This window comes from Crocodylus siamensis, chromosome 14 (genome assembly GCF_052110815.1).
Source record: "Crocodylus siamensis isolate JL-2025a chromosome 14, ASM5211081v1, whole genome shotgun sequence".
NCBI classification, from domain to species: domain Eukaryota; kingdom Metazoa; phylum Chordata; order Crocodylia; family Crocodylidae; genus Crocodylus; species Crocodylus siamensis.
The window spans coordinates 12,173,783-12,200,466 of NC_143408.1; the positions used below are offsets into that span (position 1 = coordinate 12,173,783).

At 45.9% G+C, this 26,684-nt stretch overlaps 1 protein-coding gene across 7 annotated transcripts in view; it reads left to right on the plus strand.

Moving 5' to 3' along the window:
* PKNOX2 (PBX/knotted 1 homeobox 2) overlaps positions 1 to 26,684 on the plus strand; it is an 827,020-nt gene that overhangs the window by 22,202 nt on the left and 778,134 nt on the right. The window lies entirely within an intron of this gene.

Sequence of the window (26,684 nt, forward strand, 5' to 3'; positions counted from 1 at the left end):
GGGCCCATTGTGTGGGACTGGTGCGTATGACAACATCATGATGTCATCTGTGAGGCCTGGGCTGTGGTGTAGGGGAGGAATGGAGCTGCAGATAGCGCCCCCTAGCAGTGGGGCAGAAAATGGGTAACCTCCTGCTTAAATTGCATCTATTAATTATTATTAAGATCAAAGCGTGGCCAGTGAGAAAGTTTGCGGTTAGCCTGAGAACAGGTGGGCGGGTTGCGCGGAGATCAGCCCTGAAAGGCTCCCCCTGTTACAGTCGCCATAGTAGCGTGCTATACCAGGGGAGTGTGCTGCTACAGTGACGTAGTGGCCAGTCATGTATAGAAATCATTGCTACATTGCTGTAGCATGCCTGCCATATGCTGACTTAGCAGATCGCTATGTCACTATAGGGCAATGTGTAGACATGCCCTTAGGTCAGGGGTGGGCAATTATTTGGCTGGAGGGCTGCTTAATGAGTTTTGGTGAGCTGTGGAGGGCTATGTAGCCCCACCCCTTGACAAGTGCCCCACCCCCTAGTTGCTATCTTGGGACCAGAAGTCCCACCCCAACTTTTTACCTTTCCCACTGGAAGTCCCTCCCATTGCCCCTTTTCTTTTTGGGAAGAGGGTTGGCCATCTTAGAACCAGAAAACCCCCTATCAAATTAGGTACTCAAAATCAAACATCCATAATAATATATTTTAATTTAATTAAAAAATATTTTGTCCTGAGTTGTTTGTGCTGTCTATAGAAGTGATTGCATAATAGCTCAAAACTAAGTCTTATTCTTCTTGTATATTGTGTGGAGTGGTATGGGGGTATGGATGGGTAGGTATGGGGTTTGTGGGGGGTCCTGGGTGGGTTTGGGGGGTTTGTGGGGCTGGGTGGGTATGAGGGGCTGTAGGGTGTGTGGAGTGGGAGGGTGGCTGGATGTGTGTGTATGGGTGCATGTGTATGGTGGGATGTGTGCATGTAGCAGTGAGTGGGGCTCCCCCCAGAGACATGCAGGTATATGTGCTGGTACAGTATTTGTGTGGTGTGTGATTGTGTGTGGGGGAGGGTTTGAGGATATGATTGGGTACACATAGGAGCCCCCTGTAGCAAGTCAACACTCACCCCCCGACCCTGCAACAGCCCAGAGCCTGTGCGCACCAGCAGCTCCTTCCTACCACTGCCAGCAGTGTGCAGCCTCAGTGTGTCCTGTGCCTGCTCCACAGTGCCCAGCCATTAGGGTTGTGTCAAGCAGGCCCTATTAGATGCGGATTCAGCCTGAATCGGGACAGTGATTCGATTTAATTGATTCAGATCATTGTTCCTGATTTGATTCAGCTGAAACTGAAGATTCAATGCTGATTTGGAGAATCAGCGATTTGGACATAGACACAGCTTTAAATGTTTTTTCTACATACCTTGTCTTTTCTACGTTGACTTGAGAACACTGCAGTGCTGGGGCACATGGAGCATCCCACAGGAGTGCGGGGAGGCCCTTCATGTGCCCAGCAGCAAATCCAGAAGTGGACCAGAAGTAGAAATAGGATGGATTTAGAAGCCCTGCCTCATTCCACGTTGGTTCCTATGATCAGAATTCTACTTTGAGTCTGCCTGCATGTTTAGTGCCAGTTAAATGGTGACAGATTGTTATTAAAAGCCAACAGTAATATTAATTTTTGTGTGTGTATTAAAAGCATATTTTTCTTAAACTTTTATAAAACAGTCAAACAAAAACACATTTCTACTGTTGAGTCTCAGGTTTCTGTTCCAAATAGCTGAGGGAATGGACAGACCTAACATTCAAATAATTTCAAACATGCCTGAATCACTTCAGAGGGCAAGCTGAATAGATGTAGACACTAGGGATGTGCGAAGCAGATCTTATTTGATTTGGATTCAGACCAAATCAGGGGCAGTGATTCAGTTTATTTGGATCACTGTCCCTGATTTGATTTGGCCGAATCTGAATGTGAAGATTCAATGCTGATTTGGAGAATCAGCGATTTGGACATAGACACGGTTTTAAAAGTTTTTTTTTTTTTTTTTTATACATACCTTGAGGTAGCAGGCGTGACTCATGATCACTGTGATGCTGGGGTGCATGGAGTGTCCCACAGGAGTGCGGGGGGGAGCGGCCCTCCATGTGCTTGGCGGCAAATCCAGAAGTGGACTGGAAGGGGGACCCCAGGTACCTCCCCCCAGACTCAGGAGGCATGAGTCACCAAGCCAGAGGGGATGGTGGGGGGGCCCTGCGCATTCCCCTGTGGGCCCAGAATTACTTCTGGTCCACTTATGGGTCTGCTGCCAGATGCGGTGGGGAGCCCCTTGTGCTTCTGCGGGACACACAATGGCCCCAGCATTGCAGTGTTCGTGACCCACCTGGTACCCAGAGATATGTAGAAATAGCGTTTAAAGCTGTGTCTGTCTGAATTGCCGAATCTTACCAAATTTCTCCAGATCAATTTGGAGGGTTCCGAGTTGATTTGGAGAGATTAAAGGGTCCTCTGATTTTATTCAGATTCAGAAATTTGGCCACTGAATCAGGCCGAATCTCTGCTGAATCAAATCGGGGATTGAAGCTTCACACAGCCCTACCAGCCGTGGTGCGTCTTGCCACCCTGGGCATGCAACAGGGTGGGGCGGCACCTTCTGGCTGCTCCTGTTGCTGGCCCCAGCCCCGCGGTAGCAGCGAGGACCAGTGCATGCAGCCCTGACACTGTGCCCTGTGCTAGATCTGGGCTCACCCGTCTGTGCTGAACAGCAGCAGCGGAGTTGGCATTGGGCAGAAAGTGTTGCTTGGTAAGGGGGAAAGCAGCCCCTCCCCTTTGCAGCTGCTGGGCAGTTTTTGGTGCAGCTGCCCAAAGCCCACATCATACTGGGCTGCACTACAGCTCCATCACCGCCACATCTGGGCTCTTCTGTGGCTGCTCCACACTGTCACTGCTACCATGCTGGGCAGCCTAAAGGCGACAGTGATTCACACCACAGCATGGGCTCTGGATGGCCACACCAAAATATGCCTAGAGGCAGCGAGGGGGGAAGGGGCTGCTTTTTCCACCCCCCCCCCCCCCCCCCCAACCAGACACAGTACTGCTGCTGCTGCTGCTGCTGCTCAGCCCTGATGGCTGAGCCTTGAGCAGGCATTGGGGCCCAGGCTCAGCAGCGGTGGTGTGGGAGAGAAACTGCTGCTCAGTGTGGGTTAAAAGCAGCCCCTCCTCCACCTGCTGCCTGTGGTTCCTGGTGCAGCCACCCAGAGCACACATGGGGATGGCCTGTGTCTACCGGGTAACATGGGGGCCCTGCAAGACATGCCAGGAAATCTGGTCATCACACCAGATGTTAAATAGGTTAGCTTTGTCAACTTATTTGCCTCCATTTTCCTGAACAGGGACCAGATCAGCCCCCCCCCCCCCCACCGGGTCTCCCTCCGCCTCCAGGGGAGGCGCACCCAGGCCAAGGGTCAGTGAGGAACTTCTGGAAGGACTGGATGTATTCAAATCAGCTGGTCTGGACGATCTCCACCCCAACGTGCTGAGGGAATTAGCTGAGGTCATTGCAGGACCCCTGGCATGGCTTTAGGAGCACTTGTGGTGCTCTGGTGTGGTACCAGAGGACTGGAAGAGGGCCAGTGGACATAGTCTTCCTGGACTTCTGGAAGGCCTTCGACACTGTCTCTCAGGATTAGGCTGCAATCAGACCTAGACAGGTTACAGGGGTGGGCAAATGAGAATAGGATGGGATTCAACACTGACAAGTGCAAGGTGCTACACCTGGGGAGGAAGAACCAGCACTATGCCTACAGGCTGGGGAACTCCCTTCTCATCAGCACAGAGGCAGAAAAGGATCTTGGAGTCACTGATGCCAAGATCAACGTGGGGGGGCAGTCAGGAAGGCCATCCGCACCTTGTCATGCATCCACAGATGCATCTCGAGCAGGTCCAAGGAGGTGATCCTCCCTCCCCGTCTATGCGGCACTGGTCAGGCCGCAGCTGGAGTACTGCATCCAGTTCTGGGTGCCACACTTCAGGAGGGATGTGGACAACATGGAGAGGGTCCAGAGGAGGCCACTCGCATGATTGGGGGCAGCAGGGCAGGCCCTATGAGGAGAGGCTACAGGACCTGAACCTGTTCAGCCTCCACAAGAGAAGGCTGAGGGGGGATCTAGTGGCCTGTTGCAAACTAGCCAGAGGGGACCAGCAGGCATGGGGGGAGTCCCTGTTCCCCCGAGCACTCCCAGGAGTGACTAGAAATAATGGTCACAAGCTGGCAGAGGGTAGATTCTGGCTAGTTATCAGGAGGCGCTGCTTCACAGGGCGGCTAGGATCTGGAACCAGCTTCCAAGAGAAGTGGTGCAGGCTCCTACCCTGGGGGTCTTTAAGAGGAGGCTGGATGTACACCTTGCTGGGGTCGTTTGACCCCGGTACTCTTTCCTGCCTGGCAGGGGGTCGGACCTGATGATCTGCTCAGGTCCCTTCTGACCCTGCTAACTGAAACTATGCTCTGTGCTGCCACTATTGCGCCGCGGGGCAGCCCAGAGGCAGCAGAGACACAGTGGAGGTGCAGGACAGCCCTGAGTGGGCTCGGGGTAAGTGTTGGCAAGGGCAAGGGGGAGGGGCCGCTTTTCCTCTGCACTGAGCAGCAGTTTTTCCTGTACTGCCGCTGCTCAACCCAGACGGGAGAGCCTGGAGCCGGAGCAAGGTGTGCGGGGTTGGGGCTGCATGTGCTGGTCCCCACCTGTACTGTGGGGCTGAGGCTAGCAGCAGCCTGAAGGAGCTGCCACCACGCAGGCTTCCTAGAAAGGCAGCCCCTCCACACAGCCGCTTTGAAACTAGAACCCTGACATGCTGCAAGAAAAATCTCTCCCGTGGAATCCAGTTGGAGGATGATTATTCAAATGGAAATATTTTGCTTGTTTATTTTGCTGCAGGACTTGAAAGGCTGCAAGTGTAGCTGCATGCAGATTGCACATGCTTTAGGATGCTGACCCCTTGCTGATCTATTTGTTCTATTTTATAATCACTTAGGTAATAGATCCTTTTTGACACTTTTGATTGACACAGTTGCTGTTGTGAAGGAGCAGGATCTGTTTAATCCAGGGTGCTCTCCTTTGCGTGGATACCCACAGGAAGGTAAAAGTGCTGCTGCAGATTTTACACCATTTATGTTTCAGCTAAAAAGAAGCAGGCAAGAACTTCTGGTAAAAGTTGGTAACAGCATCCTTAACAGATTCTTGCTGAAAAGCTGAATAGCATTCCCAAGCGTGAGTCTTCATGTTGAGATACTAAAGACCAAAATGTATTGGGTCCATGATAGAGTATGGGTACATGCAGATGTTTCTGGGACCTGATCTATGATCATTTGGCTTACTTTCAGCCAGCTGATCATGGATTGGGTCCCAGTTGTGCACACCTTTGCTGGTGCTGCAAGCTGCATTAGGAACATGATCTAAATAAGCTGGGGTTCGGGGAGAAGTGGTTGGGATCAGGGGGACTGGTGGTTCCGCGGTGGGGACATTGTCTGCTCGGGAGCCAGGGAGTCAGGTAGGCATAAAAATAACTTGGGGTGGGTGTGTGTGTCGGGGGGAGCAGTGTAGGCATAAGAAATGAACAGTGCAGGGTTTGGGATGAGCTTCTGGGCTTTCCCAGTCCCAGGGCTGTGCTCCAAATATATACAGATGTTTGGTAGATTGGGCTAACTTGTGCCTGATCTAACTTTGTGCACCTCCTCAGGTAAACTAAGTTAGTTCAGGCTGGCTGTTTTTTGTCCAATCTAAGCTCCATGAACAGATTGTCACTCGAGCAAATCCCGGGACGTCATTCTCCTCTTGTACTTGGCCTTGGTGAGGCCGCAGCTGGAGTCCTGCGTCCAGTTTTGGGCTCCACAATTCCAAAAGGATGTGGAGAAGCTTGAGAGAGTCCAGAGGAGAGCCACGCGCATGATCGGAGGTCAGGAAAACAGATCTTACGATGACAGGCCGAGAGCCATGGGACTCTTTAGCTTGGAAAAGCGCAGGCTCAGGGGTGATCTGGTGGCCACCTATAAGTTTATCAGGGGTGACCACCAGGATCTGGGGGAACGTTTGTTCACCAGAGCGCCCCAAGGGATGACGAGGTCGAACGGTCACAAACTCCTGCAAGACCGTTTCAGGCTGGACATGAGGAAGAATTTCTTTACTGTCCGAGCCCCCAAGGTCTGGAACAGTCTGCCAGCGGAGGTGGTTCAAGCACCTACATTGAACACCTTTAAGAGTAAATTGGATGCTTATCTTGCTGGGATCCTATGACCCCCAGCTGACTTCCTGCCCTTTGGGCAGGGGGCTGGACTCGATCTCCCGAGGTCTCTTCCAGCCCTAACGTCTATGAAATCTATTAAATTGATCTAACCCTAGCTAGGTCAGTCCAGGTATAATGTCTGCACATATGCTATGGGTGCATCTGCACGTCACCCTACATTGCCTTAGCGATGCACTAAGGCAACATAGCGTTCACGTGAGTCCACACATGACAGACAGCTACTTTGCCATAGCAGCATGCTCCCTTGTTTTAATGCACCGCTACAGTGAAGTAGCAGCTAAAACTAACTGTGCGCCATGTGCACAATGCAGTATGGGCAGTTATTGTGTCATGCTTTAGTAATCAGAATTGCCATAGAGTAGTTGCCATAAGCACAAACAGCATCGCCATGGGGTCATGTGTAGATGTGCCCTATACGTTTGTTACGGGGCATACTGATCTTAAACTATCTTAAGTGGCATTGGTCAGCAGGTCAGGAGAGGAGAGTGAAATCACTTGCTGCACTCATGCATATATTAGAAGTAGAAGAAAAGAATAAATTCCACTGGAACTATAGGCAAGCTGAAACTAAATTTCTCACTGGAACAGATCATATCCATCCATAGAATCTCAAATTGAGGTAAAAGCACTTGGACAGGTCCCTAGTCTTGTCTGTTCAGAGATGCAGGTGAAAAACCTGAGCATTCCCTATGGGCAAAGTTAATGCAAAAGGGGAATCTGCAAGATTGGGAAGGGTTGCTGCTTTGCCTCACCTCCTCCCCATGTTACAGATTTTGTGCTGTCATAAATACAGTTCATAGCAGAAATCAGAGGGGTGGTCTAGCCCATTTCTGAAAAGCTGAGTAGGGGGTTAGATTTTACTGAGTAATAATCCTCTGTAATGCATTTTTTTTCACTGGACCTTAACCCTTCTCTCTATGAAAAGCCAGCTAAACGGCATAAAAGCATTTAATATGACACTGCCTTTACCCTGACTGTTGCAAGCGTAATTCTTGCTTTGTCATTGTTCCCTGAATGGTTACACTAATTCACAATTTTCCTTTGCCTGGAGAGCACAGCACTAAACAGTGTGCACCAAAGGGCCTCATTCATTTTGTGTGGTCTTGATAGCTGAACTATGAAGGGAGTTCTCCCTAGGAGGCAGTTCTGGCTTTAATCCCTTCTCCCAGCAAGTTTTTCTAAGCATAACTCAGGTGCATGTAAAATTGTTTGAGTTTAGGCTATCTAGGTTCAAGCCAACTGCACACATGCAATTCAATTTTAAAGTAATTTTGCAACTACCCTCCACCAAACTGAGGGTCATAATGATCATTAGGCTGATCATAAAGTGTTTTTATAGAGCGTTAGGGAGGACTAAATATGTTATTAGTACACACAGTGCAGATTTCCACCTAATGAGAATTGGAATTGGAATCCTTTAAAGAATAAATGTCCTCTAATTAGAAAAAAATTATTTCATGGCATCATTAGTCAGACTTAAACTTTTTGCTCAAAATAATAGTGAGAAGAAGAGAAAGTAATTGGATCCCTAAGAATAACTGGCAGCTTTGTCCTTAGTTGAAGGAGGAATTGATGAATCTATGACCCAGGTTGGATAAAATTTATAGAACTTTTTGCCACTAACAGCTACACAGCAGTTTTTTTCTTCTAGTAGTTATAAATAACAGCTGATGGATTTTAACACTTAACATGTGGAGTTGGGGCAACAGCAGAAAACGTTGTTTGTCTTAAAACCCACCTTAATGGAGACCTCAATCCCCAGCAGAAAATAGCCTTTTTAATTCTAGCAGTAAATAGCTGCTTTTAGTCAGCGCATGCATGTCTTCTTCCCGACAGCTGTAATAAAACAGCGCCTTTCCTCCAGCGCAGCAGTTAGCCTGCTAGAAAAATGGCACATGGTGGGTGCATCTACATGAGACATTTACTGCACAATTAATTAGCCAACTGCGCAGAAAATGTCTTGGCATCTACATGTGTATCCCAGTAGAGTGCTTGAAACTAATAAACTCCGCAGCAGGGTAGTCCTGTAAAATACAATTACTACCTTGCTGCAGAATTTTTTTATGCGCAGCAGTGCACATGTAAATGCTGCCCCAGCTGGGTGGAGTGCAGGCCTCAGTGCGGCCTAGTTGGTAGGCAGTCCTGTGCCCTAGCCAGCACCCCCACAGCATATGGAGCCTGACTGAATCTGCCCTGGGCTGGAAAGCTGACCTTCTGAGTCCCCTGCCAGCCCAGACTGCTCCAACTGGGCTCCATGTGCTGTATGCAAATAAACTCCAGAGCAATACACTCCAGAGTGTTTTGCTCCTGGGCACATGTTGAAACAGCACATCCAGGAGCAAAACACTCCAGACAGATGAGCTCTGCAGTTTATTCATGTCTTAATTGCATGTGAAGATGTGCCCACTGATCCTCTTTTTACTTCTGTAAATCTGGAGTGACTCCACTGACCCCTGATTTACATCTGAGTAGTAAGATAAAAATTTGGCCAATTACTTCTCTGTGCTGGGGAATTCCTCATGGTGCCATCTTCCCAGAGATGGTAAAAAATTAAAATAAAAGTGATGAATTAAGTTTATTAGTTACATTGTTATCACAAAACATTTCTTCATATATTTTAAAAAGTATTTGTTAAATATTTGCAACTATGGAGAGATATAGCACTTGAGGAGAATTGTCTGACATTTTAGCCTGATTGCTTTTGTAGAAAAAAAGTCTGCTTATGGCCAGAGTTGCTTTAAGTGATGCTCTTTCCAACTTGATGAGACACACAGGGTTGATGTTCAGTGCTAAGTGATTGAGGCTAGTGATTAATTAAAAAAACCCCAAGCATTACCTTCTTGTGTTTGAGCCTTTAAACATCGTATTTTCATGTTCTTAGTCACAAGAGCTATAAATCCACATCAATTTAAGATGAAAGCTGAAAGTCTGCCATAGTTGCCTAACTCTATGAGCTGGGGTGTAAGAGAAACTTCAACTAAGAATTTGAAACACTATGAATATAAAAAAATTTTCCTATTAGGTGGTGGGTTTGTCTCCTAATGGAAGCTGCAGAACAATTACTGCTTAGGATCTGTAGCAGAGGCGGGCAAAGTACAGGGCACAGGCTGGATCCAGCCCGCCAAAGGATTATATCCAGGTGTGGCAGGGACGGGGCAGCACGGCAGCTGGACTCGGCTTTCCAGGAGCATCAGCGACGGTGGCTTCTTCCGGCTGGCGCCGCCGCCAGGTCTGGCCTCACTGCCTGGGCACCCTGGCCCATCCGTTCCACACTCTCACTGCTGGGGGCTCTGGATGGAGCATTCAGGTGGGCAGGCAGAGTCTCTTCTTGTCCATATTTGATGACTTGCCCGCTTCACTCACTCACTCGCACACACTCTCACACACACGTGCCTGGGATTGCAGGGTGGTGATAGTGCAGGGGATTGAATGAATGTCCAGGTGTCCATAACTCCTATGGAATTTAATTAATGTCCAGGTATCACCCACTTTTTTAATCATCTAGTTTCCTTTTATTCTGGAATCCTCATTGGCTAGCTTCTCTGAATAATTATGTACCAATAGTGGACTGACAACTAGCCTCTGCTCACATCTGTTTCAGCCTTATGGTGGTGGGGAACAGCACACACAAACTCTTGACAGTTGATCTCAGTCTGTCGGAAAATGTGGAGGTGGTAGGCATTTTGAGCTGTCATTAAAGAGATCTGTCGCTCTTCTCTCCATGACCTTTCTAATTTTTTTTTTTTTTTGTTCTTGTCTTTTGCAAGGTATCTATATACACATAACTTATCACCTGCTTTGGTGGATTCTGTCTAAAACAGTTGACAAAACTACTTTCCCCTCTGTTTCTGAAAGGGGATTCTAATAAGAGATGATGGGTCAAATTCACTTGGTGAATAGTTGGATATGGCTCTGAAACGGTTGGATCAGATTTGAATATGAGTCTGTAGCAAACGTATCAATTGTCTTATTTTTGTGCATGGATTATGGTTTTGACGTCAATTTATAAGAAGTGTCCTCTGGCTGATATGTCAATAACTAAAAGAAGAGGTGTTCTCCATTACTGGAGGTTTTCAAGAAGAGATTGGATAAACATTGGTCAGGGATGATATAGGAGTAGTTATGGCTGGAGTGAAGTATGAAGAGCACAGTTGGAAGCTCAGAAGCTGTCTTCCTATTCTCTCAAGATTGCTGGGAGAGGAGTAGCTTAAAGTAGATGGATATTGGAGATTTACCATACCCAGTAACAGGAGAATGAAGCAAATCTCCACAGCTGGTGCAGGAAAAAGTTTAAAAGATCTAGGAAAAGATTTCAGTGGGAATATAGAGAGGGGAGTTCCTGTTGTCTTTTTCAAAGGAAGAAGGTGTGATATATGGAGCTATACCCCCCTGTCTCCAGAGCAGAAGGAAGGGTGTTCTAGTATTTCCCATGCGTCTGAGCTTTACTGATTGCTACATGGTGCCAGGAAGGAATTTTTTCCCCCTCCTATTGCTACAGATTTTGGGTCCTGTTTCCACCTCCACACACTTCCACTTTCCTTAGAAGCATTGGGTATTTGCTGCAGACAAGATGGAGGATTTGACTCATTTGGAGTGTCCCAGTGCTTCTGCTGGGGCTAACACCCAGAGGTTCCTGGCTAGAAGGTCTTGCCCCTTCTTTCAGGGTCAGACTGACTTACACTTTTGGGGTCAGGAAGGAATTTTATGTCACTCACAGATTGGTAAGGGCTGTGGGGCTTTCTGCCCTCCTTTGTAGCAAGGAGTATGGCCCTTTTTCCTTTGGTTTATCAAGTGTATTTTAACAAACATTGTAGCAGCAGGACCTGTGGCAGGTAAGGGTACTATGCCTCGTAGTTGCGCAGCAGGGTTAAGTGTGTAGTTTTAGTACTAGGTTAAACAAGAATTTGTATGAGCGCTTAGAAGGAATGATCTTTCTCAGACAGTGGGTTGGTCTAGATGATCTCCAGAGATCCCTTCCAGTCTACTTTACTTTTCTAAGATTCTTGTTATGACTACCAAGTATATTAAAACATTTGTGTAAATGCCAGAATTGTCCAACTAAGAAGAAATCTGTCCTACATTCCAATATGCCCTAAATTAAAGCTTTTCTGGTGAAATATGCATGCATTTGAAATTTTCCGTCGGAGCTTGTTTATGTCTAGAATGAATTAAGCACAGGTGGAGACATTCATTGGACAGCCCAGAGCTGAGAAAAGGGCCTGGTGAAAATTCAGGATTGTGTGCATTTAATTCTTCAGTATTGTGTGTGAGGAATGATATAAAACTTCAGTGGATTAGAAAAATGCCACCAGTAATGATTATATATGTAACTTTCAACTTTTAATAAGGAGTTGCAAAAATTATGAATGTGCTTGTAAGTGAAACCACATTTTTCTGCAAACCTAGGCTCTGTTCTCCCTTTTCACTGCTATAATATACTGCTTTGTGCTGTCAATACAGTGCTAAATCAATTAAAAATTGGTAACTGAGCAATTTCTAGCTTTGTTTTCATCTATGAAATACTGATGTCTGAGAATCCAAGGCTCATTTAAAAAAAATTCCAGCAAATAGTACTTTATTTTGTGTAAAATCCAAACTCTTAAAGAATGTGTCTCAAAACAGGATTTCAGCCATTAAAATCACATCAACTGAAAGTCAGGAAACTGACCTATAATTGCTTCCTGCAGTAGTAGTGATTGCACTAACATAAGAAACATTGCTACACTAGAATTAGTTCTTTAAATATATTTGAGAGCTGAAATCTCCCTGATTTTCTTTTTTTTACTTAATATCAGGGGAAAAAAAAGTCTGTTGCAGAACTTGCATCTGACTTCTTATTAGTAGCACAAGCAATAAAAGCTGTGTTTTGGCAAGAATGAATTGGTAGTACTCCATTCTCTCTCTGGAAACAACTTTCAACTACCTGAGACCTAGCTGTAGGATAAAGACCAGAGGGAAAGGACACATAACATTTCCTGCACTAATAAAGTTTAAACAGCGATAATGGAAATGAGTGTACCTTTGTATAGCAACAGCACTAAGATGGATCCCAAAGGCTTTTCATGCTTTATTATCTGATTGATGAAACTGTAGGATTGAATGTGGAGACCCTATCCATATAAAACCCCTAGATGTCCTCAAGTATTTGCTCAGTAAAAACCTACAAATGCAAGTATCACTTCACCCTTATTTATCTGGGTTGAAATCTGGCAGCTGTTTAAGAATCTGCTCCTGCGATCACTTCATATCTGGTGTAGCTCTTCCTAAAGCCAAATGTTGGGTGGGGATGCAACCTAGAAGTGCAGCACATTTATATGCCATAGTTCAGGATGGGTATTTGAGAGTATCCAGTTTGTAGGTTACCTGTGGGGCAGGCAGCAAAGAATCCTGTCTGCTTAGCCAAGTTACCAGGATGCAATTAACAGCTGTAGCATAAGCAGCATTTTCTCGTAGTCCAGTTCCATATTTTCAGTTTCTGATATGAGCTATGTAAATTGTAACAACAAAGTGATCAAACAACAAGTATCTGGGGGGCAAAGGGGATCTGGGTTTTGTGCCTGGCTCTCAATGCATGTTCCCCAAGGCTAAGTACAGACAGTCAAAAAGCCTGAGGTTGAATTGATCAGTCTTCACAGGTTAATCTAATCTGCATAGATTGAACCAATAAACAAGTGAACAGCTATTTATTTACTTTTGATTCTGGAAGTGCAGCCACATATCTGCAATGGCTCAGGCTAGAAGCAGGGGGGCAGGATGTGGGGGGCGGGCTGTGCTAGAGCATACCTCCCTGCTTGGCTGGAGCAAACAGTTTGAGCAAGGATAGCTGGCCCACCCTGTGAGAGAGGGAGTTTCCGGGGGAGATGCAAAGCATGGTGGGATGCTGGGGCATTGTGAGTTAATTGGAATCTGGAGGGGATCTAGGACAGAAGTTCACTAAACCGATTTGGAAAAAGGTTTATGTGCACTGAACTTCTGTTGTGTTACAGATTTGAATCAATTTCCAATCATTTATTTTGGTTTATGTGTAACTTTTGTCATTAGCCCTTGTGAAGTCTGTGACTCCTTGCAGCAAGCAGATTCTATGAAAATACCTAATTTTAATAATGGGCATGACTTCTGTAGCAGCACTAGGAATTAAGCAGCAAGTCAAACTGTTCAAAATAATCCCTTTTAAATGTTTATGAATTATATTTCATTTCAATAGTTTCATCTATAGGAAGCATGCGTTATCTGATTTAAGAATAGATTATTCCACATCTCCTATTCGTTGGAAGCAAGACTAGTCTTTTTTAGATGTATTACTTCTAGGTTGTAAGAAGGCACTTTATAGCTTTATAAAACCATTAAATGTTTTTAAACACTACTTCAAGCTTATAAGGCTAGTTTAGAATAGCAGTTACAAGTTCCCTTATACCCAAGCAAATTCCCACTGTGATGGTGTATGCAACCTCTTTTAGACATTCCCAAGCAATACATCTGAAAGAGAAAGCAAGCACCTCAGCCTGTGCAGGTGAAAGATACAGTATCCTAATTTATGTAGCATATAAAACTCTGCAAAGATGTCTTGCATCTTTCTAGGGGGAAATTTTATATCTTTACTGTTTCAAGCTGTTAACTTCCTTCATTTGAATATTACTTTCCATTCAGTGACTTTTGCAACAATTGTTAGAGGGTAACATGGGTGTGTCCTTTCTGCCTGCTCAAGGTGTTTGAGGTTTGCTGAGTTGTTTGGTGTTTCCAATTTAAACATTTAGTGCCAGTCTGTGAATTTGCCCCTCTTTCCCCTCCCCCAATCACTTTAAATCTGGTTTTGTGTTTTCCCACAGGATGATAAATGTTTTTCTAGCTAAAGAGTAGAATAGGCTAGATTTCAGGTATGAAAAACAGCTCTATGAGACGATAGTTTGGTGAAAATATCTGTCCTGCAGAGAGTCTAATACGTTGTTTTTGATTATTAGATGTTTTATCTCTCCTGGCATTTGACAGTTCAGTCAAAAGCTACTCTGCCCCCCTGCAGCAGCCGGGGGGAGCTCCAGGCTCCCCCAGGTGCCAGCCCTGGGCTGCCAGGTGGCACAGGAGGAGTCAGGCCTGGGTTTTGTGGGGAGCTATCTGGCTCCCCTGCATGGAAATCGGGGCTGGCCCCGATCTCTGTGTGGCTGGGAGGGATCTGCCCTGGAGCAGGAACAGCTCCCCACACCCCACAGAGATTGGGGCTGGCTCCTGGGTAATCCTGTAACAAATGGTGGCCTATGCTATCTCTTGTGATCCTGATTTGGAAGGACCTCTTTGCCCATGGATCTCCCCTGTTGTATGTCGAAAGGAGGATGGTGTGGTGAACTGACTTAGCAACACCACCCCATTTCCTTTGAGTGGCTTTTCAAAGATTCAGGTTCCTGTAGAGCCATGGTGACCAACCAATCAATCTCGATCAACTGGCTGATCGTGGAGCCTCTGACAGTCTATCTCAGTCTGTCAGAGGCTCCACAGCTGGGAGCAGCAGGATGCGCCTGGCTGGGCTAAGCCAAGCCCCTTGCTGCCTGGGCTGGGCTGGACGAGTGGGGTCAGCCCAGGTGGCTTGTCCAGAAGGCGCAGGGGTGGGGTAAAAGGTGGGACAGGGGGTGCTGGGTGGGTGGTAGATCCTGGGGTGCCAAAAATTGATCTTCACCATAAAACGGTCAGAGACCACTGCTGTAGGGTAAGTATGTGAGTTGAGCAGACCTGGTCTAGGAGAGGTTGGTGGGAGCAGGATTGGATGGCCTTACAAAAGTATTCTGGTGACTGACAGATATCTATATGCATGTAAAGCAGCATTTTCCTTGTACATCAGTATGTGGCACTCAAGAACATAAATGATTTTATAGTCCTGATCACACTTGTTATTGTCTTGCACTGCAGGTGTTCTCTTCCAGCTATTTTGAACCCTGTAGCAGGTATGGTTCAGTAGCATAGATCAGTGGGCACAAACCTTTTGGCAGACTTGCCAAAAATTAACCCCTCACACTGAGTGCCACTCAGATCCCTTTTCTCTACTCAATCTGCTGCTCTGCTTTCTGCTCCCTATTCTGTCTTGCTTCCTGCCCTGGGTTCCCTACCTGATTTGGTTCACTTACTTTCTGCTTCCTGCTCTAGCTCCTTCTGTGCTGCCTGTCCCTTCCCCTATCTGCCACTTATTAAACAAAGATGCTGCCCATGTCACTTTTGACATTTGTACTGCAGGTTGATCATGCCTGCTATACATGTACTGATTTAGGGCATGGGTCTACATGTAAGTGCCCTTAATGTGCCTTAAAAATGGCAATTTAGGCTATTCATGCAGGTGTCAAATTGTGTGCCAATAGCTAAAGCACCTTAATGGACGTGTTGACATGCTAAGGTGCATTAACACTGTGTGTGTCAATTGACTTGGGACTAACTTTAGTCCCAAGTTGGTCTGCATACCGCATTAATGTGCCTTAGCGCATGCACATGCAGATGTATGCCTAAATCACCATAATGCGCATTTGCCTAATGCTCATTAAGTTTAGGTACACATAAAGGCATGTCAAGACACACCCAGATTAACCTAAATGCACAATGAAATGTCACCATCTACATGTGGGTTTCAATTGCTGCACATTATATTAGTCTAATGCTCCATTTGCTAGTACCAATAGATACAGGTACTAGAAAAACGGCACATTAACTAATGCACCAAAGTTCACGTATAGACCCCGACCTGGCCTGGGTTCTGTGGGGCGGGGGGAGCTTTTTCTAGCTCCAGGGCAGCTCCCTCCCAGCTGAGCAGAGATTGAGGCTAGCCAATGCAGAGGAGCCAGGTACCTCCCCCTAGAACCCAGGCCTGACTCCTCCTGTGTCCCCTGTCAGCAGGGGGGCAAGCAGGACAGGAGTAGCCCTTGACTGAACTCTTGTTAAGATCAAATTTGCTCCTGATACACACGTTTCAATGCGTGCCTGGGTGTAGTTTAATGTGCCTTGGTTTTCTGCAGAGAAAATTCAGGCATGTTCATTACATGTGTAGACACATCCACAGACATACATCTGGATATCAAATATCCTAACTTTCTTTAGCTTGAAAGTACCTTTTCAACCCTGTAAGTTCCCACTTATTTAGCATGTGTGGAAAGTTCTTTAATGCATTTGTGCATAAATTGGTTTCCTTATATCTTAATGACAAATCCAAGATACGTAATTACAACAATTCATTTAGCAACATAAAAAATTAAGTGGAGCATTTTGTCAGTGGAGCAGTTGGCTGTTTGTGAGCTGTTTTATGTACTGAGGCATCTCTTCTTTTTGGGATTGAATTTAAACATTTAAAAATAACATTTAAATGCATTTTTAAGTTGCTCACTAGATGAAAATTTTACTTTTGGCGAATATTTAGCATGGAACTTAAATGCAAAAGCTATTTGACTCTAAGCAAACATTCTATAAATTGGAACGCTTTGTCAGCTTGACAGCAAAGAAAAAAACTTAAATGGTATCGGTGGGTTATTTTTCTGTATGAACCTGAACTGTCACTACATAACAGGACAGGTGAAATAGCCAGGAATAGGAGACAGATTGGCAAGCCGTGTTTTAATTGAATTAATCTGTCACAAATTTACTCTAGATCACTTCCCTTTAGTTAACATCATTTGGCATCAAACCTAAGTGATTGTATTAGATCTTTGTTCTTTAGAAAGTCCTAATGCTATAATTTTTCCTTGTATATAACTACCTCAGCTGACTTAATGGATAAGAGCATGAGGAACCTGTGGAGAATGACATGCTGTCAACATTTTTATTGTACTGTTAAGTAAAAAAATATTAAGGAAAGGCTGAAAATTTCTTAATTTTATTCCAGGAGAAGAAAACAGCCTTGCTTTTAGTCCTCTTTCATTTCATGGTAGCCAATAAGGTCAGATGACTATTTATGTTTTTCATAGTTATAGTTTCATAGTTTGTAGGGTCGGAAGGGACCTGAGCAGATCATCTAGTCCAACCCCCTGCCATGGCAGGAAAGAATACTGGGGTCAAATGACCCCAGCAAGATGTTCATGTAACCTCCTCTTAAACACCCCCAGGGTAGGAGCCTGCACCACTTCTCTTGGAAGCTGGTTCCAGACCCTAGCCGCTCTGACAGTGAAGTAGCGCCTCCTGATATCTAACCTAAATCTACCCTCTGCCAGCTTGTGACCGTTATTCCTGGTCACTCCTGGTGGTGCTCGGGGAAACAGTGACTTCCCCAATGCCTGCTGATTCCCCCCTGACTAGTTTATAACAGGCCACAAGATCCCCCCTCAGCCTTCTCTTTTGGAGGCTGAACAGGTTCAGGTCCCGCAGCCTGTCCTCATAGGGCCTGCCCTGCTGTCCCCTGATCATACGAGTGGCCCTCCTCTGGACCCTCTCCATGCTGTCGACATCCCTCTTGAAGTGCGGCGCCCAGAATTGGACGCAGTACTCCAACTGTGGCCTGACCAGTGCCGCATAGAGGGGGAGGATCACCTCCTTGGACCTGCTCGAGATGCATCTGTGGATGCATGCCAAGATGCGGTTGGCCTTCCTGACTGCCTCTCCACACTGCCGGCCCATGTTCATCCTGGAGTCAATGATGACCCCCAGATTCCTTTCCGCCTCCGTGCTGATAAGAGGGGAGTTCCCCAACCTGTAGGTATGGTGCCGGTTGTTCCTCCCGAGGTGCATCACCTTGCACTTGTCTGTGTTGAAACCCATCCTATTCTCGTCCGCCCACCCTTGTAACCTGTTGAGGTCTGATTGCAGCCTGTTGCATCCTTCCAATGTACCCACGTCCCCCCACATCTTAGTGTCATCAGCAAATTTGAACAGGGTGCTTTTTACCCTCTCATCCAAATTGCTGATGAAGATGTTGAACAGTGCGGGCCCGAGGACCGAGCCCTGCGGAACCCCACTGTCCACATCCCTCCAGGTTGAGAAGGACCCATCCACCACCACCCTCTGGGTGCGGCCCTCCGGCCTGTTGGCGACCCATTTGACTGTGTGGGTGTCTACACCACAGCCCCCCAGTTTCTTAATGAGAACAGGTGAGAGACAGTGTCAAAAGTCTTCCGGAAGTCCAGGAAGATTATATCCACTGCTACCCCTGCGTCTAACAATCTGGTGATCTGATCCTAAAAGGCCACCGGGTTGGTCTGACAGGACCTGCCACTGATGAACCCATGTTGGTTGCCCCTAAGCATGCAGTCTCCTGCTGGCCCCTCCTGGATGTGTGCCAGCATAATTTTCTCGAACAGCTTGCCTAGGATCGAGGTGAGACTAACCGGCCTATAGTTTCCCGGGTCCTCCTTCCTGCCTTTTTTTGAAGATGGGGACCATGTTGGCCCTCTTCCAGTCCTCTGGTACCTCACCAGAGCACCACGAGTGCTCATAAAGTTGTGCCAGGGGACTTGCAATGACCCCGGCCAGTTCCTTTAGAACTCTAGGGTGGAGATTATCCGGGCCGGCTGACTTGAATACGTCCAACCCCTCCAGAAGCTCCCTAACTAAATCCTCGCTAACCCGTGGCCCAGGTGTGCCTCCCCTGGGGCCCGAGGGGGGGCCCAGCAGGGAGGTGGCTGTTCTGGTCCCTACTTAGGATGATGGAGGCAAAGAAATCGTTAAACATGTTAGCTTTGCCGTCTGGTGTGACGACCAAGTTACCCATGTCGTCCTGCAAGGGCCCCACATTACCCGGGACCTTCTTTTTACCCCCTATGTATTTAAAAAAAGACTTATTGTCCTTAATCTGGGAAGCTAGTCCCAGTTCCATCTCTGCCTTGGCCTTCCTAACTGCCCCCCTACATCCCTGAGCAACTACAGAATAGCCCTCCCTGGTGATGACCCCTTCTTTCCACTGGGTATAAGCCTCCTTTTTAGCAAGGAGACATTCCCGGATTCTTTTGGTGAGCCACAGAGGCTTGTGTGCTCTCCTGCTCCCTTTGATCCTCGTTGGGATTACCTTCCTTTGGGCTTGGAGGATCGTCTCCTTAAGGAGCGACCACTCTCCTTGGACACCTGGCTCCCCTCCCTTCATAACAAACAGTTTGACTGGAGTGAGCGTGACAAATCCATCAGATCTCTCTTTTCTTTATGGAACGAGCAGAGCAAAAACCAGTGTTGTAAGGACATAATGCATGTTACTGGGGTACATCTGAAATTTCAGTGATTTTTCTTCTTGGGCTTTGAACATTGTGATTCAATTGCCTTTAACTGCTGTTTTGATTCTTACCTTTTAAGAAAGATCAGTGAGTGATTCTTAGGTCTCAGTTAATAAGGTTAATGAGATAATTGTGGGTTTTTTAATCATCTCATTAAAAATTCTATTAGTAGTTATGTTCCAACTCTAGAGTGGGGACTCCTACTACTGCCTATTGACCCCCATTCATTCCAGGCTGTATAGAAGTCAATCCAGTGGAGCTGCTCCTGGCTTACATCAACCTGTTCTGGGTTGGAATCTGGATCAAAGGGCAAAATACATGGCTCCAACCTCCCCTCACAGATGGCCCCCAAACAGTTGACACTCACTTAGCCCTCTCCAGGGCCGGACTCTGTCTGTATGTTGGGCCTCTTGCATGCATCCCACAATTAGGTCTCACTCACGCTGCCCCTTTTTACTGGGTCACATTCATTCTCACCCCACCATGGGCCATATACACTTTGTCCTACTTTGTATGGTCCTTCAGGCCCCTTTGGCCCTACTCCATACAGCCCTTCAGGCTTCCTCTGTCATGCTTGCTCCTGGCCCTTCACAGACCTTCAGGCTGCCCATTTCAGGCCTTATTGCCCTACACTGGGCTGATTCCAGCCCCTGACCTTCTCTGGCCTTGGGTGTCTCAAACTCGGCCTATGGCCCACTCAGGCCTCAGGTGTCTGACATACCTAGGCCTCCCTCTCCTGGCTTGTCGCTAGGCCTTGTGCTCATTCAGGCCTCCCACTCATGCTCTCAGACCCCTTACAAGATACTTCCAATCAGGTGGCTGAGCTTTAGTCTCCATCATTCCAGACTGCTTGCTGACTGACCCCCCTTACTCTTTTACTGGTGGTCTCTCTCCTAAGCCCCACTCTCCAGCCAGTCAGGACCCCAGGCTTCCAGTTCTGGGGCCCCTTGTGATGGGCATACTTGCCTTTCTGCCTCCTGGGCACTGGGCCCAATTTGGGCTAGTTGAGAGCCCTGTGTCAATCTACAAACAGCTGACTCTCTCACTAGATAGGGGTCTACCCCAGGGCCCTTCCATGAATCAATCCTCTCACACTAGGCTTGCCTGGAGCCCAACAAGTCTTGTAGCAAGCAGCCCTTTACTTGGCTGGGCTCATCTGAGCCCCTCCACAGACCTCTTCAGGGTCAGCCCCACTCCCTGGGTTTCCCCCAGGCCTTTCCCCAGTTACCCATATTCTCAGTAGTTCTATTCAGGAGCTTAGCTAGCCCCTCTGTAGATTGACAAACTCTAAGCCCCTTCTGCTTTGGCTGGTCTGTGTCTTCTTTAGGTTCTTGTATTCCCAGCCAATCTAAATAGGCCATCCTGGCCTCTCCCTTGGGCCTCTGTGTACACAGCCCCTTACTTTAGGCTGGACTCCCCACAGCTACCTCCTAAGGGCTCTGGATCCCACGTGGGTCCCTAACCTCCATGATGTTCTGGGTGCAGACTCCTTCAGCCGGGTGATGTTACTCCATTGGCTTCTCAGTTGCAACTGCCATGGGCCTGGCCTTTTATTCAGGCTGCCAAGCTCTCCTTCAGTCAGGCGGCCTCCTGGCTGCTATGTGACCACCTGATTGTCTGTGCTCAAGCCCCTTAAAGTGGCAGGCACCAAAGGTGCCCTGCCACAGTGTAGTAGTGCTTCCACCCCTTTCCTTGAGAGGTTAATTCTATAGCCTAATACATATTGTAGAGTGATCACTGATCCTGATCCTCCACACTCACTAGACAGATGTATTCAGGGGACTTAGAAAAATTTGACTGCAGCATGTCCTTAGGCTTAGCAGAAAGAACACAGGAATACCAGGTAAATATCCTAATTTTTGCTATGGGAGAGGCTGCAGATAAAATTGTATGTACCCTCCCCCTAACTGGGCGCATCTACATGAGATGCTATGTCGCTGTACCAATGTGCTATGTTGACGTAGTGGGCAAAAACTGATGCTGCAGCTGTATTGCCATAGCAACGCACTCCCTTACTATAGTATGTTGCTATGGCAACATAGTGGCTAAAAATAACTATACGCCACCGGCACGGCGCCGTAACAACGGCACCATAAGGGTACACATAGATGCACACACTGAGGAGGAAAAGGAGGACTGTATATAATAATAATAAAAAAGGCTTTTGAATCTTACTTTATAGGGAATATAAAAAGGCCAAATTTAATATGAGATACCAGGAGCAAGGGGAAATGGCTGAATCTTTTATTACTGTAGTTCACACTCTTGCTGAACACTGAAATTAAGGAGTTTTTAAAGATGAACTCATAAAGATACAAATTGTTGTGGGCATCATAGTTGCCAGTTTCTCGGCACAAGTGCATTTGGATCCAGAATACATGCTAGCAAAAGCCATAGCAAGGCTTCCAACAATTTGGTCTCACTTTGAATAAGAGATGAGAATTTGGGAAGGACCAGGTTTTTGTTCTTTTTTTTTTTTTTTTTTTTTGGTCATCATTAGCAAAAATGGAATTCAGTTAGGCCCAGACCAAAAAAAAAAAAAAAGGAAAAGAAAAAAGCATTGGATGCTTTGTTTGAACCCCAAGACATTCCTACCATAAGACAATTGCTGGGTATGTCCGAACAGTTTGTAAAATGTTTGCCATATTTAGCACAGCTAACACAACCATTAAGATATCTTGTTTAATGGATGCAATATTTGGGAGAATGTACAACAAGGGACATTTAATACAATCAAAGAACTGCTGGCATCACCACCTGCTTTAGCACAGTATTCGGTAGTCACAGCAGATGCATCTTCATATGGGTTAGGAGCAGTACTCATTCAAACACAGTGAGAAGGACACCAGAGGCCTGTTGCATTTATATCAAGATGTCTTACAAACTTGTAGCAATGCTATCTATGTGCGTGAAGTTTTGGTAACCACTTGGGCCTATGAATGGCCCAGCTCTTACTTGGTTGGCCTGAATTTGAAAATAGAAACATAAGACACCCCCCCCTGGCAGCACTGCTGAAATCCAAAGCCTTGGATTATACTCCACCCAGAATTCAGAGATTTTGATTGTGACTAATGGAATTTTTCTTTCACTATTGAACATTTACCAGGGAAACTGCTCATAGCTGAAGTCACTCTATCTAGAACATCAGTTAGGCAGAAAAAGAAATAACATTGAAAAAAGATGTTAATATACATGTTGACCGTGTTCTGACAGTGTTGCTAACATCTGCTGCTAGACTTGAGCAAATTAGACGTGATCAGTGACAGGATGACGCTTACTAGAAACTAATTTCTTTCTGTCAAAATGGTTGGGACCACAGGATACAACTTCCAAAAGACCTACAACCATTTTGGCAGGACTGAAATAACCTCTACATAGTTGATTGTCTGCTTCTCAAAGGAAGATGCACTGCAATTGCTTCTGAAGATCCATGAGGGACACCAGGTTATTAACAAATGCAGGGCAAGACCACAACAATCTATATGGTGGCCCAGCCTGAGTAAGCAAATTACAGTTTAGTAAAAGATTATGGGGAATGCAATAAAGAAAAACTGGCTCTGGAGACATTGCTGTCTAAAAAGATGCCATGTAGTCTTTGGAAGCAGGTAGCAATGGATTTATTTCTCTGGAAAGGAGTTGCATATGTTATTGTAGTAGATTATTTCTCCAGATATATTCCCTTGGCTTTACTTACACAGACCTCAATGGACAAGTGACCCAAAAACTTAAGTCTCTATTTGTAAGGCACAGCTTTCCTGAGGTCCTCATATCCAACAATGGACCTCAGTTTACCTCTGAGTTATTCCTGCACTTTGTAGAGAGCTTTGATTTTCGACATGTCACTAGCAGTCCTGACTATCCTCAAAGTAATGGAGAAGCTGAGAGAACAGTACAGACTCTGAAAAAACACCTATGTAAATCCAGAGATCTATACCCGGCACTTCTGATATATTGATCTACACCACTGGCATCAGGACTCTCTCTGGCTGAACTGCTCATGGAACAACAACTTAGGATGTCATTGCCAATGGGACTTATACAGCTTAAGTGTAGATGTCCCAATGTACAGGAATTTAAGAAATGAGATACTGTACTAAAACTTCAGCAGCAAAGATGCTTCAGTGTTCAACACAGCAAAACCACTACCAGAGTTGCTGCCAGAGGACAAAGTTTGACTCAAAAGTTCTCAAATGTTTGGACCTGTCCAAAATTAAGCAAACACCCCTAGATCCTACTTAGTGCAGACTCCAGGGGCATGTCCAGATGAGCACGCATGTGCCTCTTGCAGCGTCTCAAACCTCTTTTGAGATGTTGCAAGAAGCACTTGCAGGAACAAAGCTGGGGGCAAAATTAATTACCTGGATATCCAGGGGTCAAAAAATACCCCAGGGGAAAAAAGCAGGACAGGGCACAGTCCTGAACCATGCTCTGAGGCAACTGGGGGCTTGGTCCTCCACAGAGATGCTTTGGTAGCCAGCCAGAGCATCTCTATGGCTGGCCCTTGCCCTGGTGCTGAAGCATGCTGTCTGCCTGTGCGGCAGTGCAGGCTGCAGTGGCCTGGACCCGGCTTCGTGGCAGGTAAGTAGAGGGTTGGGGCAGCTGGGGGGGGGTGGGGGCCTGCCTGGCCCCAACCCTCCATATTCTCCCAACTCCCTGTTCATTCTCCCTGCTCCCTGGTCACTCTCCTGCTTGGCCCCAGCCCCCCGCACTCACTGGCAGTGGCAGCAGTGGTCGGGGCCATTCGGGGATTTATGGCATAGCTCCCTTGTGCGGGGGATGGTGGGGGGGGCAGCGTTGTCGGGGGAGTATGTGCCCCCCTTTACGCATTGCCTATGGCCCTATACAAAGTTTTGAAGGTTATAGTTTATTGTTCATCATTTATAATGTACTGTAATCTAATCTTTTTCTTTGTAAAGAAAGGGAGATGTGGAGTGCTGACAGAGTCCTAGTCCTGCACACTCTCTAGACAGGCTGTACTAGGAGAGCTGTAATAAAGGTGGGACAGCCCCTGGGGGGAGTCCACACTATGGCTGCATGTATCACTGTTTTCCTCACACCACAGATATTCTATCCCACAGGCTTCCTATTAGGAAGTATTTCCTTGAATTTAATGTAACATTTTTTGTTCTTATTATCATCTGAGGTAGTCTCCTCTGTGCCGTTAATTTTTATCCTCTCCATCATTGGTGTTTGTACCCTTCAAATATTTCCAAACAGGAAGCATTTAAGATACAAAATCCCCTTTGTCTGGTTTTAAAATAAAATATCCCAAACTGCTTGAATGGAGAATCCTGTGAAAATATATATGCTAAAAGCTACAAATTAAGCTTTTCACAAGGGGGTAGTTAAGTGAACAATCTGGTTTAGTAGCGTAGCTGGTAGAACACCTGGAAGGTAGCCAAGGTTATCACAAGGTAGGTCATTTTATTGTTTCCCTGTAACCGTTTATGTTTGGATTTTATTATACAGTGGCAGAATGTTCAGACTGAAATTTCTGGATAAATCTGCTGTTATCTCTGTGTGAATTACAGTAGTTTTTTCACTCTGAATTAATTGTGACCTTAGAGGGTCTTAGTGCCTAATCTCCCATCTTTAATCTCTCTTGCTTGTCAGGTAGCGATCTCTTGTGTGCGATGAGTGTGGAGGCTCAGCTCGAATGGGAGGTCCTGTGCAGTGAGTTCTATTGTTGCAGAAGTGGGGACATGCTGTATCTCTTTGGAGGCAGGGGAGACTATTATTGAAATGGACTGGAGATTTAATACCATACATGTGCTGGCCACTGCAGATGGGGACCTGGTGATTTTAGGATTCTTTTTCAGGGTGTCTGTGGCTACATCTACATGAGATGCTGACTGTGCAGTAGCTTGTTACTACTGCACAGTACCATCATGTGGCATGAAGCATGATATAACGCTTCAGCATGGTACTAATGAGCTACTACACAGTCAGCATCACCAAGAAGCTGTGCAGGGACACTACTGCGCATTAAAGCCGGTTACTGCACAGTCATTTAGTACTTGTGTTTAATACGTACTAAATGACTGCACAGTAAAATCTGTACAGTTCACATTTCATGTAGATGCGACCTGTGTGTCTGTGGTGTAGTGGGAGTATGGAGTTGGTCTATGGTGTGAATTTACAAGTAAAAAGAGATTCCTAGCTTTTCAGAGCTGTCACTCTTCAATTTTCAGAGGTGAAAATAAAATTCACTCCCCAAGAATGATGTAGAGTACTGGGACCTGCAGTTGCCTTGCTTTCTTATTGTCATCTCCTTTTCATTTTTTCTGTGAAAGTCTCAGCAACAGAAGAATTAAGTGTACAAACCAGCCAGGGAAACAGCAGCAAGGACGGTCTAGGAGCTAGGAAAAGTGTGAGGAGAACTCTTACATGGCTGTCTCCTATTTTATCCATATAGAACAACAGTTTTGTTTGTATTGATAATTACTCGTTTAAAGTGTATTTTCTGCTGCATTGTGTTGGAGAGTGATATGGCAGTGGCTGTTCATATAGTGGCTGGAGAGTGCAGTTTTTCATTTTTACACACTCCTCTGCTGTGGCTTCAGACAAAGCCCTCATGCTGTCTGGGTTATTCTTTTGCTGTCCCTGTTAAGCAGAGCATTTTCAGTTTTCTTTCCTTCCAGTAGTTCTTTTAGGACCAAGGAATATATTTTGAGATGTGGGAACCTCACATGCCAGTGGCCTTGCAAATACCTGTGGGCCATTTCCCATTGATTTTTGTTTGCTTCCACCATCCACACAGATTGCATCAATAAAAACTTGTTCTGGAGATATTTCTTTTTGGAATTTTGTACTTTAAACTGCTAGCAACCTTTTAAATTCATTAGTAATTTTTAGAAACTACTAGTATATATATATTTTTTTAAAGGGATGCGCTGGGTTTTAAATATAAGCCCTGTATTTAGGATATAATCCTACATCTTTCACTTATTTAGCAAGACGCATGGAAGACCAGAAGTTTATTCATGTGAGTAAAGTCTATGGAATTAGATTTTGAAAGAACAGTCATAAATGCTAAAGGGATTAAGGAGCACACATTTTACTGAAAAACACTAGGATGAGCCAGAAGTTCTTTTGCAAGTTCCTAGGACTTGTGCTTATAACTCCCTTATGCTTGGTTGAAACTCTCCCTTTTAAATTGATATTTTTTTTTTTTTTATTGTATGAATAAAACCTTTCTAAGGTTGTCATTATGAAAGCAGTTGAGTTCCCACTTCTAATGAACCCCATAGACCAGCAGG